General features: G+C 41.7%; 1 protein-coding gene across 4 annotated transcripts in view; it reads left to right on the top strand.

The window, feature by feature from the left end:
* LOC308077311 (GTPase IMAP family member 4-like) overlaps positions 1-15,353 on the top strand; it is a 128,185-nt gene that overhangs the window by 95,955 nt on the left and 16,877 nt on the right. The window contains exon 1 of one of the 4 annotated variants that reach the window (XM_080417943.1): positions 6,265-6,359. The exons of 2 other annotated variants lie outside the window; for them this stretch is intronic. The gene's annotated coding sequence lies outside the window, so the exon portion shown is untranslated. Of the gene's footprint in view, positions 1-6,264; positions 6,360-11,187; positions 11,238-15,353 lie in introns of those variants that run through there. One more of the 4 variants, XM_080417944.1, reaches the window with a different exon arrangement.

Here is a 15,353-nt window from a genome sequence, read left to right as displayed (position 1 = left end):
AGGAGGTGGCAACCCCTATGGTCAGATGAGACCATAGTGGTGCAATCTGTAGAGGTCCTCCAGTCAACATGCAATTAGCCTGAGGCTACGAGCTCAATCCATGGTCTTGAAGGGCGGACCCAAACACAGCCGCCCGGATTTGTGCGTGGCTTCCTATTGCTTCACCAATCTATGTCCCCGCCTCCCCTCCCCTCCCCCCCTCGGCCTGTGCACGGAGCACGCTGACGTCACCAAATTTAGAGCGACGCGCCTCTGCACTCTGATTGGTTAGGAGATAACAAGGTCCAAGACCATCGTTCCTGCATGGCTCCCCCAGGCTTTTTTTCTTTTGTAACAAAAAAAAAAGCCTGGGTTTCCGAGGCTAACATGCAATAGACCAATTATTGTTTACTAGCCCCATTTAGAACCTCTCCCTCCGCTATGTAGCTCGGAGCTATACAGCGGAGGGAGAGGTTCCGATTGGAGCTATTTGTTTACCAACATTGAGACTGGATGCACTGGTGATTGTGTCACGCAATCAATTCTCAACCTGTTGTTTCAGCGCACCCCAACAACCTCTTGTGTTGGCTGGTGAGGCGGACCTGAATGGGATTCATTGCGCGCATACTGGTTGCACGCAGACTGGTTGCACGCATACTGGTTCTTATCAGTGTAACGTCGTCTGTTAATGCTGCTGCAGAGCAAAATGTGAAAGCTGCGGATAAGTCAGGTAACCATGGAAAATTAATTGGTAACTCTGCACAGTGGTGTGTATTGATGTATGGCCATTAGTTGTACTATCCAGCAAGCTTCACCAATCCAATCCACGTTATTTATATAGCACATTTTACAATGCAAGGTTACCAAAGTGCTGCACAATAGATAAAAAAACTAAAAACTAAATACACATAAGCTAAAACACATAAAACAAATACTTGAGGATTTAAAAAAATATTTTTGTTAAGTGTAAGTCCTCAGTACTTAAACTCGGAGCAACTTCGTAGCTGAGTAATATTTGACCAGGAGTATCTATACTTTGACTCAAGTAGAGTAGTTGAGTACTTTTATCCACCACTGGTGACCTTTAATCACAAGCTAAAACAGCTAAAATTGCTGATCTACAAGCTCAAAGCGTGCAGACAACTTTGAAATAAAGCCTTTACATGTTTCATCAATATTGAAAAGTATCAGTACAAGGATCTTCACCAAAATAATAATTTGTTTATGTTTTGGAGTGGACTGAAGAGGTGGTAAGATCAGATGAGACCATAGTGGTGCAATCTATAGAGGTGCGAGTCAAATTTGTTTCTACAGGATTGCATCTCTTTTAGCACTCTGCTGCCCTCTAGTGTCTATCCTAGTAACCTTGTGAGTGACCAAGAAGAACTGTTAGATGACTGTAGTATTACAATGGACCCTTCGCTAAACCCCACCCAGTCTACTCTGTGACTGGTGGTGCGAAGTTAGTCACACCCTAACCTCTCAAGAACAGATTCTGATTCTGGGGGGGGGGGGGTTCGTCATAAGTCATAACATGTACACACTGACCTACAAGTGGGCGTGCCTTCAGATCAGGAAGCAGGCCGCGCTTTACCCAATCAAATGTAGTGGGCGGGATTTACTGTCTGTGCTCTGCTTCCCACTGAAAACAAACCGAAACTCATTTAACAATAGCGTCCTCGGAGCAGACAACCACGGAAAGATATTCACATTTTAACTTGCTCTTTCATCATAGAAACAAGTGGGCTTATAACCAAAACGATCCATGTTCTCTGGGAGAAGTGGTGTTAGTGTTCCGTGTAGAAATATTGTTAGTGGGAATGAAAACGTAGTCGCACCACCGGAAGTGAAAGGCTGAAGGCAGACCAAAATCTAGGTCTGCAGTAGGCTATGCACTGGACAAATGTGCATGACATTATTTCAATAACTAAAAACATGGGAAATGTTAGAGGGAGTAATAGCCATGGATACACGACGGTCGACTGTCACGACCGTCATGGATGAACTTCAACCTGGTGTTTGCACTTTCTCCATTTATGGCCCGTACATCTACATAAACGTTCATATTTCAAATATAAAGTGCTTATCCCATGGCCACGAATGTTACATTTATGTACGGGCTCTCAGAAGTACCCGTATCATCCGTATTGTTCAATAAAAAGCATTTTAATCTGATCGGTGGCCATTTTCTCCACATGCTTTCAACTGAGCGACCCTATCGGTTGGTAGGTGTATTGCACTCTGATACATTATGAGAAAATGGCCACTGGTCGGATTAAAATGCTTTTTATTGAACAATACAGAATATACAGGTACTTTTGAGATGCATAATTGTAACATCCGTGGCCATGGGGTAAGCACTTTATATTTGAAATCTGAACGTTTATATAGATGTACGGACCGTAAATGGAAAAAGTGCAAACACCAGGTTGAAGTTGATCCATGACTGTAACAGGAGTTTTCATGTATCGCAGGGTAAGACTGCAGTAGCAGTTAATAAATAGACGAACACATGAATTAATATACTTTTACGTGTGGAATCCGAAACAGGCAGCGCTGTGATTCTGAATTTTGTTACGATTAAGGTGATTAGTAGCATATTATTGACACCACCTGGGAGAGGTAGTCGTGTAACTTTCCTGACGTTAAGCTGTGTATGTGTTCAACAACACAGCCATGCAGCCTTGCAGTTTAAGTGCAGATTTCAGCTTGGGAAAAGCAGCCTCCAACGGGTTTGGGTACGTGGTTCATAGTCACCATTGCGTTATCGTGGTATTCCTATTCTTGCTATTATGTTGCAAATGATTGTGTGTGTGGGCGAAATAACATTGACAGCTATGGCAGGCGACGAAAGCTTGCCAGACCTATGCCAGGCTAACAACGGTTGCTAAGCTGGCATTGGACAATCGCTTTTGGGGTGGGGTTTAGCGAAGGGTCCAATTTTCTGGCAATTTAACAATTGTGGCGAAATGTCAGAAAAAGCTAAGAGCGAGTGAGTAAGAGTAAGTGTGAGTGTTTGTAGGAGCAAGCTCTAGAGTACTTTAAAAGTCGTTTACAACCAGACACAAAAAGGAAATCAGAACGAAGCTGTATAAAGATATTCATCAATATTGGATGAATTGAAGTAAAGTCATTATGATGACACATTATTTCCAGATGTTGATTGTCCATAATACCCTTTATTTATTTTTTCTTCTTCTTTTGAAATATTTTCTTTCACGATCAGGATGTAATGATCATTAGAACCCACCCACGTATCACCCAGACTCCCTCCCCAGTCAGAGAAAAAATGTAATAAAATAGTTAGCACTAAGACGAGGCTAATAGCAAGAGAGACAAAGAAGAAGTATGGTTTGCGTTGGTAAATGTCATTATTTATTGTTCTTCAGTAGAACGAAGTTCTGACGAAAGAACATGGAACCAAATAAAACACAAGACACAAAAACAGATAAATCAAGCATCAACAAATCAATTTAAAAGAAACAATGTAACATCATAAGATACACAACATACCTTTTATATGAATGAAGCCCACAGAAACAGCCATGTTGAACGAACCAAAAGATTGAAGTGAAACTGAAGCCATTGTATAAACTACCCCAGTGGTTCTCAAACTTTTTTTTCAAGGACCCCCAAATTAATATGTATTTGACCACGGACGAATGGACGAGGACAAGATTTGTGTTGTTAAAATGTTTAAAAAATATTCAATTTCTTTTAAAATTTCTTAAAAACATTTCAGAAATAGCAGATCTACAGGCTCTACGTGTCAAGACATGTGTGAGCCTGTAGATCGGCTATTTTTAAATAGCCATGTATATAGAGTTAAAGCGGTTTTCATGCTATATTAACTACTTTTGCTGGGGACCCCCTGGAACCCCCTCAAGGACCCCTGGGTGTCCCTGGATCCCACTTTGAGAATCACTGAACTACCCCTTAACCACAAGAACCCTGGCGTTCCTATTCTGGGCATGTCATAATAGGCAAACATTCTGCAATAATAGGTGAACAATTGGTGAAAATAGCCAAACTACAATCTCACAACAGCTTGTATGGTCTTTTCGCTATTTTAGGACTAGTAGCTAAATATGTCTTGAAGATAACGCAAAATGGTGTAAAATCTTGAAATTGGAGTCCAGGGAGCTACTACTACCACAACAGAATCAAACTGATTTAGAAATCCAATCGACTTCAAAGCCTAGAAGGGTGTGGCCCCATGTTTCTTAATCTTCTCAGATAAGTATTTCATTTATCTCTATCTAGCATTATTTTGGTTGCATTGTGATGACATACTACTTAAGGAATTTGAAGCTATGTTATCAGTATCACAGACTGTTCTGGTGTGTTTTTAGCTGAGTGGTGGAGTACACAAACGCACGCATGCATGCACGCACGCACGCACGCACACACACACACACACACACACACACACACACACACACACACACACACACACACACACACACACACACACACACACACACACACACACACACACACACACACACACAATGCTGTGTGTGTGTTTATATTGTAGCGACTGACCCCACAAGAGATCCGGCCGTAACTAGCTAGCTTGGCACAGTGGATTGCCTGCCGGTGCAACGAAACGCTGTATGCGTAGTATGTATACGGTATGCCTATGGTACACTGGCATGTGTGAGAGAACGGCTTTTTCTACACGCATCTGTATGCAAACGATATCCTGCACATAATTCTACATTCATTCAACATCCGAACTCTGACTGGGGAGGGAGTCTGATGATCATTGCATCCTGATGTGACATCAAATATTTCAAAAGTAGAAGAAAACTAGAAAAAGTGCTCCTCGGAGCCAGGTCAGGTACAGTAGGTTATTTTGGCCTCCTGGTGGTGCTATAATAGGCCAATGTGAAAAGGGTGCCATTTCTTCCTAGGCCGTGCACGGCAATCGGACACTGCATTCATGATTTGAGGCATTTTGTTCTAAAAATGTGTTTTGCTAAATTTGACCTGCTGGTGGCGCTACAACAGGCCAATGTTAAAAGGGTGGCATTTGTTCCTCAACATGGTGTGAATGTGCGTGGAAAGTTTCAGCGCAATCAGACGCTGTGTTCATGATTTGCGGCATTTTGTTCAAAACAAGCCACTACTGCAAACTTTAGATGTTAATCTTAGCCAATCAGGATGGAATGTGAAAAATCAAACAGATCCGTCTTGATCAAATGACTATAGAGATCATGTGTATCATGCGTGAAATTTGGATAAAATGGGAAGGAGTAATATATATATATTTTTTTTTACATAAGTCAGCCTCTTGGTGGCGCTATAAAAGGCAGATGTGAAAAATGCAGGGCAAAGGTTTTTCCTTGACCTCTAGGGAGTGCGCATACAAAGTTTTATACAGATCGGTGCAGTTATAGGTAAAAACACGAATCGGACTGTTATAGCGCCACCATGAGGCTGATTTGAAAAATTTGAAGTGGCATTTCTTCCTCTGCATAGTGGGAATGTGTGTGCTGAATTTCAGGGAAATTGCATGCTGTGATCATGAGGCATTTTGTTCAAAACGGAGCACTCCTGCAAACTTTGGAAGCCATTTTAGCCAATCAGGATGGAATATGAAAAATCTGACATACATGTTTTGTTGAATGACTATAAACATACTGTGTACCGATTTGCGTGATGTTTAGACAAAATCTGTAGGAGTACGGTCAGAAAATGTGTTTTGGAAAAAGCGGCCTCCTGGTGGCGCTATAACAGGCCCATGTGAAAAATTTGAGGCAAAGGTTCTGAACACACACACGGACACGGACACGGACACACACACGGACGGACGGACGGATGGACAGGGTGCAAAACATACTCTCTCGCCATGCCTTTCGGCCTGGCGGAGACAATAATTATCAGTGCAATGCCAATCAAAAACGTGTCCTTTCAGTCAGGGCAAATGCGTGCCCTAATGTCATTAGATGTCAGAGTCTTTGAATCATCTATTTATTCCCGCATGCAATTCCAGAGAAGAGAACACTTGCCATAACAGACTGATCACAAACACAAACTGATGCAAGTCATGCAACGTTGAACATGATGTGACAACAAACAATGACCCGACAAGGCCTGACTGGGGAACAAGACTAATATACACATGAGGGCTGATTACACATGAGATGCAGCTTTATTCTGCACTTATCAACCTGCACACAGCACTAAAGAGTCCAGGGAAGGGTTAACTTTTATCAAGGTGCAACAGGATAGGATGTTGACTTGAATCTAACGATGTGCTGTTTGAGAATCAAAGGTGAAAGAGTGTTACAGCAGAGTGGCAGCTGAGATCATATTCTCTACAATAACCTACCATCATCAGGATTTTCCTCATTAACAGAGAAGACTTTAGCCAGGTGAGTATATTGTAGATATGGGATTTCAGTAGGCCTATACAACACATAACAAAAATGCCTGAAATTACACAGTTGTTTTGAAACAACACAGTTGTTGAAAATAGCCGATCTACATCGACACATTGTGAGCTTGTAGATCGGCTATTTGAACTATTAAAATGTGTTTCAAACTAGTAAAACATGCCTAACAAGTTTAGGCATAAGGGAGCACTAGCTCACTGAAATGCTTAATTCAGACAAAATAACAACTGTGGCATTTCCCCAAGATAGGGCCCATGTCAGTGTGTCTGCATTATGCTTCTCAATACAATAGTATTGTACTCTACTGCATACCAGTGGCGTACAGTAACTAAAGACAGGCATGCCATTTGTGAGTGATTCAGATTGCCACCTCGAAAGTATGCTACAAAGAGTATCTTGCTGCTATTTACACCACATCATTTTCTTTCAAGATTTCAAGATTTCATATGTTTATTGTCAAAAGGATGTACAAGTACATGCACTGTAAAAAACTTAGGTTGGGGGTGCTGTATAATACACAGAGATAAAAAACAGTACATAAATAACAATACTAAACTTATCTAAAAACGGTTAAAAACTGTTTTAAAAAAAACAGTTCAGCATACAAGGCCGTAATACCACAGAAGATGTTCATTGTTGTCTCCGCCAGGCCGAAAGGCATGGCGAGAGAGTATGTTTTACCCATGGCGAGAGAGTATGTTTTACCCTCCGTCCGTTTGTCCGTCCGTCCGTCCGTCCGTCCGTCCGTCCGTCCGTCCGTCCGTCTGTGACCAGCTAATCTCTGACACCGTTGGCTTGATCGCAGCGAAACTGTGCACACACACTCCCTGGATGCCAATTCCGAACTTCTGCCCCAAATTTTTCACATGGGCCTTTTATAGCGCCACCAGGAGGCCGATTTGTGCAAAACATATGTTTTGACAGTACTCCTACAGATTTTGTTAAAATATCTTGCAAATCGGTACACAGTATCTCTATAGTCATTAAACGAAACTGGTCTTTCAGATTTTTCATATTCCATCCTGATTGGCTAAAAATGGCTTCCAAAGTTTGCAGGAATGTTTTGTTTTCAACAAAATGCCTCAAATCATGAACACAGCATGCAATTTCCGTGAAATTTTGCACGCATATTTCCACTATGCCGAGGAAGAAATGACACTTGAAAATGTTCAAATCAGCCTCATGGTGGCGCTGTAAGAGGCCGATTCATATTTTTACCTATCACTGCACCGATCTGTGTAAAACTTTGTATGCGCACTCCCTAGAGGTCAAGGAAAAACCTTTGCCCTGCATTTTTGTCTCCGCCAGGCCGAAAGGCATGGCGAGAGAGTATGTTTTACACCCCGTCCGTCCGTCCGTCCGTGTGTCCTTGTGTCCGTGTGTCCGTGTGTCCGTCCGTCTGTGACCAGCTAATCTCTGGCACCGTTGTCTTGATCGCAGCGAAACTGTGCACACACATTCCCTGGATGCCAATTCAGAACCTTTGCCCCAAATTCTTCTCATGGGCCTTTTATAGCGCCACCAGGAGGTCGATTTGTGCAAAACACATTTTTTGACAGTACTCCTACAGATTTTGTCCAGAAGTCACGCAAATCGGTACAAAGTATCTCTATAGTCATTAAACGACATGGATCTTTCAGATTTCTCATATTCCATCCTGATTGGCTAAAAATGTCTTCCAAAGTTTGCAGGAGTGCTCCGTTTTGAACAAAATGCCTCAAATAATGAACACAGCATGCAATTTTCGTGAAATTTTGCACGCACAGTCCCATTAGGCCGAGGAAGAACTACCATTTGAATTTTGTCAAATCAGCCTCATGGTGGCGCTATAATAGGCCGATTCGTGTTTTTACCTATAACTGCACCGATCCGTGTAAAACTTTGTATGCACACTCCCTAGAGGTCAAGGAAAAACCTTTGCCCTGCATTTTTCACATCTGCCTTTTATAGCGCCACCAGGAGGCCGACTTATGTAAAACACATTATTTTATACTACTCCTTCCAATTTTATCCAAATTTCACGCAAATCGGTAAACATGATCTCTATAGTCATGTGATCACGACGGATGTGTTTGATTTTTCATATTCCATACTGATTGGCTAAGATTGACATCTAAAGTTTGCATTATTGGCTTGTTTTGAACAACATTCCGCAAATCATGAACGCAGCGTCCAATTGCGCTCAAACTTTGCACGCACATTCACACTATGTTGAGGAACAAATGCCACCCTTTTTTTTTTTTTTTTAATAATTTTTATCCCACGATTTTGTAACCCTTATTTTTCAGCCGGTGCCAATTTTCTAAGTGATCCTGGGCACTACACTCCCCTCACCAGCCTAGGGAGGCCAGGGCCGAGCTCATGCCTCCTTCAATGCATGAGAGCCAACTGACCTTCTTGTCACCTGACAGCGGGGAGTTTCCCTGGTTGGACGTAGCGCGTGGAAGGAACACGTTATTCCAACCAGTTCCCTTCCCCTCCATCAGGCGCCCCGGCTGTCATGGGGGCGGTGTTATAGTGACCAGGATTACTACATGTTTTTGTGAGGGTATTAACTACCCTGAGAGACACGGGGAGAACATGCAAACTCCACACAGAGTAGGCCCTTTCGCCAACCCCACCTAGGGTATGGGCGCCGATGACGCGGAGGAGAAGACACGCCCCCAGTGCCCACAGCGTCCCCGGCGGGAATCGAACCCGGGACCTTCTAGCTGTGAGGCGACAGCGCTACCGACTGCGCCACCGTGCCCCCTTAAAATGCCACCCTTTTAACATTGGCCTGTTATAGCGCCACCAACAGGTCTAATTTAGCTAAACAAATGTTTTTAACAAAATGCCTCAAATCATGAATGCAGTCAGTGTCCGATTGTCGTGCAAGGCCTAAGAAGACATGGCACCCTTTTCACGTTGGCCTATTATAGCGCCATTATTTTTGAGTATTTTCATTTTAAGGCCCATCCGTTATGGCAGGGGTCTTCAAGTCTCGCTAGTCTCGCACCGCTAGGGTGCTGAGTTCACACTGGCAGCGACAAAAATACAGTCTACCATTAATTTTCAATGGAAGCCGGCGACATGAAGATACAAAAAGACACATCCGATGTAGCTGCTACAAAAGCTACAACAGCTACAAAGCTACAAATAAGTTGAACTGGCTTCAACATCAGAAGCAAAGCTACAAAGCGACAGATACATGCTGTGTAGCTTAATATCTTTGTACATTTTGTATCCGCCGGTGTGAACGCAGCATTAGAGTTACCACAGGGGGTCCTCCAAATCGTTGTGTGATAGAAACATTCTGTTTTGTTTGTTTTTCTCCAAAAATGTAAATGTCTGAAAATACACATTAACATGAATTCAACATATTATTATCAAAGCTAAATGTGTAAACAAACAAATGAACCAAAAACATTTAATTTACTCAACACTGATGAGTACTGTCAAATGAATCTATGAAGCCATCAAAGCATGCATCACTTGGAGACAAATATAGTCACTTAAAAGAAACACTGCTGTGGAATACTTCCACACTCTCAGTCTAAAATCTGTCAAAGGTCAACTAACATTGATGGTGAGTTTGCTTTGAAAGCATCTTATTATCAAGCTGCATGGAAGGTTTTCTAAAAAATAAAAAAGTTATACTGAAAAACGTTGAAGACCCCTGCGTTGTGGAATTATAAGACACACCAAAGAATAAATACATAATTACACAACGACACATTCACTTTCTCAAAAACTGAAAACTGCATGATAGGCACAACTTACACAAAGAAAGGAGTGAAATTATTTGTAACACAAATAATATCAGTATGTTCTTTTTGCTCATTTATCCCAAGCTTTCTCTAGGTAACATAATTGCAAATACCTTGTGTTCATTAAGTCGAAGTTTCTCACTTAACCACATGTGTGAGCTTTGACACCTATCAAATGATTTTATTAATGCAACTCGTGATATAAAAGACAATACAACAAAGTGGAACTCATTCTCGTTTACAGTGATGTCACAATAATTACAAATCCACTCACTGTTCGTCTATTTACCCCTCGGTAACGACTAGTCTCAGGGTGCAGGGGCCAAAACAAAGTTGGGCACATAAGAATAATGTAACACAAAGCATATTTTTTTTCACAGGCATAGCCCTTTTTTTTGTCATGCTAAATGATTTGGTTTATATACAATATTCTCTAACAAGATTTGTTTACCCAAGTAGATGTCTACAGTAATTTACTTTAGAATCTATTGTATGCCCCAATTCCTATAATCATATCCTGCATACACCTTTTACAGTTCAGGCTACTTTGTTCTCTGGTATTTGTATTAGTCTATTATTCCATAAAGCTACCAAGCTACCTCTCCATCTTATGGCTCCCATCCCATGTCTCCAATTTTTGCCAATACAGGACCGTGTGTGTGTGTGGGTGGGTGGGTGCGTGTGCATGGGTGCGTGTGTTGCACCCTGTTGCTTCACCAATCCAGTTTACAGGGGCTGCCACCCCACTCTTTTGCCCTTTGTTTACAGCGTTGTGAACTCTGTCCAATCCAGCTGACTGCCAGGCATACCAAGTCTGTCACACCAAGCCCCCCCCCCCCCCCCCTCTGAACACCAACAGTCATGGCTTACCCAGCTCCTGTTCTGTCCCCACCTCCTGTCCCATCTCATGTCCACCTCGCCACCTATCACCTCTACTAACCCACCCGCCCTACTCGACACCCTGGGCAAATATAGACCCAGAGGACTGGACTCCTTAGAGGAGGACGAGACACACACACACATTGGCCTTGGATATACTATCGAGAAAACACTGGCAACAGCGCTGTCAAAAGCTTGAGGATACTAATGTATTTCTTGTTTGGTTTTGGTGAGTATAGTTCATTAATTGCAGCAATAGCTTTACCTCAGATTTTCGCGTTTTCTTCTGTATATTTTCTATAGCTTTCTTTCGGTAGGCATTCAAAAGAAGGTTTGTTGTTACTTGGGGAAAGTGAGAATTTGAAGATTCTTGGAAAGAATGATTATTTAACATTCTTTAAAGCAAGCTATGCTAAACATGTAGTTGTTTTAAACATTGGGAGCCACCTCCTCCATGTATCATCCCAGTTATATAGGTCAAATAAATAAATGATGCAGAGTCATCCTCTCCTGCTGGTTACCAGTCAATATTGTCTCTGCAAGTGTATTTTAAAATGGCTTTAGGCTGGCATGCACTTCACACCGTATGACACCACTTAATGGGGCATGCAACCCTAGGCAGTTTTATAGTTAGATTTAGGCGTGCCAATGTGCCAGCAATGACAATACTGTTGACTTCAATGCTTGCACTTTGGCACACCTTAACCTAACACACCCATTATCAACTTTATTAACTGCAGCGGCGCTTACATCACAGTGTACTGTAAGGTACAACCTGACATTATTTTACCCATCTGCAGTTTTTAACCTATACAGAAAAATGTACAGTACTAAAATAAAAATAATGAATTTGTTAATTTATGCACATACAGTGTACATGCTTAGTTTTATCCATCATAGAAAGAAATGTGAGGATATTGCCCTTATTTTCAACCTTATCACCAGAGGAAACGTTGTAATTGAACGTTTCTCCAGAAACGTTCAATGACAACCTTTCTGGACCACAACAATGTTACACTTTTAGGTATGTTGCATTTCAACGTTTAGGTTTATGGTTAGATTTAGGCGTTAGGGTTAGGTTAAGGGTTAGGGTTAGGGTTAGGGTTAAGGTTAGGGTTAGGGTTAGGTTTAGGGTTCGTTAGTATGCAACGTACAATTGACCATTGACTACATAGTTCTCACCTGCGGACCATGTGGACCATGTGGGATACAAAATGTTATCAACGTACATTTCTGCAGAACGTACTGTGACAACATTTCTCTAGCGACCAGGCTGTTATTGTTGATAGTTGTCGCTCTGAAATCAGAGCGAGGCACTGAAGTCACACTGCACAAATACCTGAGTGTTTACTTAACTCAGAGTTTAACCACTTAATCCCTATTATATATACTTTGTTGACAGGAATCCTACGTATGAGCTTGGGCTCATATGATTAATCATCACACAGGATTGTGCAGTGTGCAGTCAGAGATACATCAGCACTGTGTGCTTTGGCTTTGTTCAGACTTCAGGCAAATCTGATTTGTTTCTCAAATCTGATCTTCAGAACTTGACTGACTGTCCACGCTGTTAATTGCAAGTGATCAGATTGAATTTGTGTTGTTATTCAGAGTCAGACAGCAGCCAGGATAGCAGTTATACAAGCTGACAACGTGTGGTGATGCAACGTGTTGTGACCATGACCAATAGATGGGTTTCCTGTTTGTAAACATGAGAGGATGATGCGCGCGCAGTGGAGGGTTGAGCAGTAGAGGGCGCTATTACCCGCAGCAGCTCTAGTCAAATGTACATTCAGAAAAGAAATGGTCTTCACCGGGCTTAATGAAAGTAGATTAAATGATGCAGTTTGTAATATCTTCTTTACTCAATACAAATTATTTGTCGGAAGTTGGATCTGTTTGTATATAATAGCAGCATTATGCCTATTATGCCTAAAATAGCAGCATTATGCCTATCTAAATCCCGAAAATAACAACAGAGTGAATGGCGCTTCCGGTTCGTTCTACCACCCGCATGCGCAGATTGCGCACTCTGCTCTGTGATGACGTCGCGCGGAAACCCATCTATAGAGTTATGGTTTGTGACCTTGTATATCTGCTATTTTTGGCAAGCACCTATAGGAATGTGGTTCAAATCTGATTAACAAAAGTTGTTTTATGCTGTTCAGACTTGTTAAAAACAATCTTATTCCAATCTGGATAGGCTAAAGATGGGATTTGGGCTGCCTGCCTGCCAGTGTGTACATGGCCTTTGTGGCTGGTTTAAGGGTCAGCTGCAGGGCATTGGACACTATAGTCTCAAACGAGGGCTGGAGTTCATTCGAACCCAAGAGCTTAAGAGATGGCCAGGTGCAGAGTGACGGCGAGAACAGTGACAGTGGCCTGCATGGCAACAAGCGCTCATCAGGTGTTTTTCACTGGACAAACGTCAGGAAACACTGCAGCTTGTTGTTATGTACACACATGATCAGTGTTCATTTACTAACAGAGAATGTACAAATGGTTCCATTTCTATGCTCTGAGTTACAAATGGATAAATGAACACTGAGGATTTTACTGTGTTGTCTGAATATCCTCAGTATATCACAGCTCAACTTTAGACTATGATTTGCATACTCATATGCTATCAGTATATAGGTCATATTATGGTACACTTGTGTTTTTCTGAAATGAAGTACCATATAATATATCATATTCCACAAATGATGCAGGACAGTGGACTGGAATAAAGTGTGACAGCTGATGACAGGCCAGAGATCTATTTATATAGTCTTTAGTATCCAGGTCAGTGCTCCGTGGTTATATGTAAACACACCCCACACAAACCACACACACACACACACACACACACGCACACGCACACGCACACGCACACGCACACGCACACACACGCACACACACACACACACACACACACACACACACACACACACACACACACACACACACACACACACACACACACACACACACCTCTGTGGTCAGTTTAGTGTAAATTGTTCACATAATTATGTATCTGAAACTGGATGTGTGAATCCAGGCTCTAGGTAGTTAAATCACAATAGAACATCTTCACAATAAAACAACAAACAGGTCACCTGTTACAGGTGAGTCCAAACAGATACGTACATGATGAGTCATTAGATAATGAAGGGCATGGAAATGCAGTGTAACTAGTTTGATTATCCTGATAGGCAGCAGAGAGAGAGAGAGAGTGAGAGAGAGAGAGAGAGAAGAGAGAGAGAGAGAGAGAGAGAGAGAGAGACAGACAGACAGACAGACAGACAGACAGACAGACAGACAGACAGACAGACAGACAGACAGACAGACAGACAGACAGACAGACAGACAGACAGATTGTTTCTCATGTCTGTATTGTTGAGCTGTATCATTCTTTTCTCCCTTTTGAAATGTAAGACAGCACAGAAACACCAGCAGATAGTAGCCATTCAAGCAAGGAAAGGGTAGAGGGAGAGAACGACTAGGTAACAACATATTATGTGTCATAGTATATCGTCTGTGTCCAGCCGGGACCTCCATTTTCATTTTTTTCATTTTTTTTTCTTCATAAATCAACGCTATTGAACCCCCTCTACATCTGTGTAATTTTTTTTTAAATAATAACATATGAAAAGTATTAAAAAGCGCCTCTGACGAAAACTCCTAACTCCATTGGACCCTCAAACTGTCCGTCAAAAACAAACAACTCCCCCCTCCTCTCAGGCTCTCAGAGAAGCTCTGCTCTGTATGAGGCGAGAAGATTTTTCAATGCTTTTGGGAGAACATAAACTGGGAAGAGAAGAGAATGTATGTGCAAGGTTTGATAGATGTCACCCCAGTAAAGAGGAGAAGGGTGTCTTCACAAAGGTCATCTGCTCGTGTTTTCTTTTAAAATGTTAATGGACAGAGAATGAGTGTGTGCAGGAGTTTGTTTCAAACATCTCCAAGAGCTCAAGGAGATCATGCCAAAAGACTTTCACAGCTTTTATGACAATCTAAAGCACTAAGAAACACCCACCACACACAAGTAACACACAACACACAACAGTGTGATAATAAAATGTTGATAGGTATATGATAGGTAAATTCAACTGTGGTTGTTATTGTTAGTGCAGTAGGCTACAGATTTGATAGGCTACAGATACTATTTTTCATGAATGTATTTTGTATTTATATGCCATTTATTTATTGTTGGTGTGCCATGATTGCTTTTGTTAAATACATGATTGAGTATTGAGGCAGAATTGTTTGTTTCACTCAACTGTAGAAGAACAACAGTGGTAACAGTTAGATCCATGGTTGTTTACAATGCATGTTAAAATAAAAGTTGTTTAAGTACAGAATT

This window comes from Gymnoscopelus braueri (assembly GCF_963280865.1).
Source record: "Gymnoscopelus braueri genome assembly, chromosome: 21".
NCBI lineage: Eukaryota > Metazoa > Chordata > Actinopteri > Myctophiformes > Myctophidae > Gymnoscopelus > Gymnoscopelus braueri.
The sequence above is the reverse complement of the archived record's forward strand: the minus strand, read 5'-3'. Positions and strand labels throughout refer to the sequence as shown.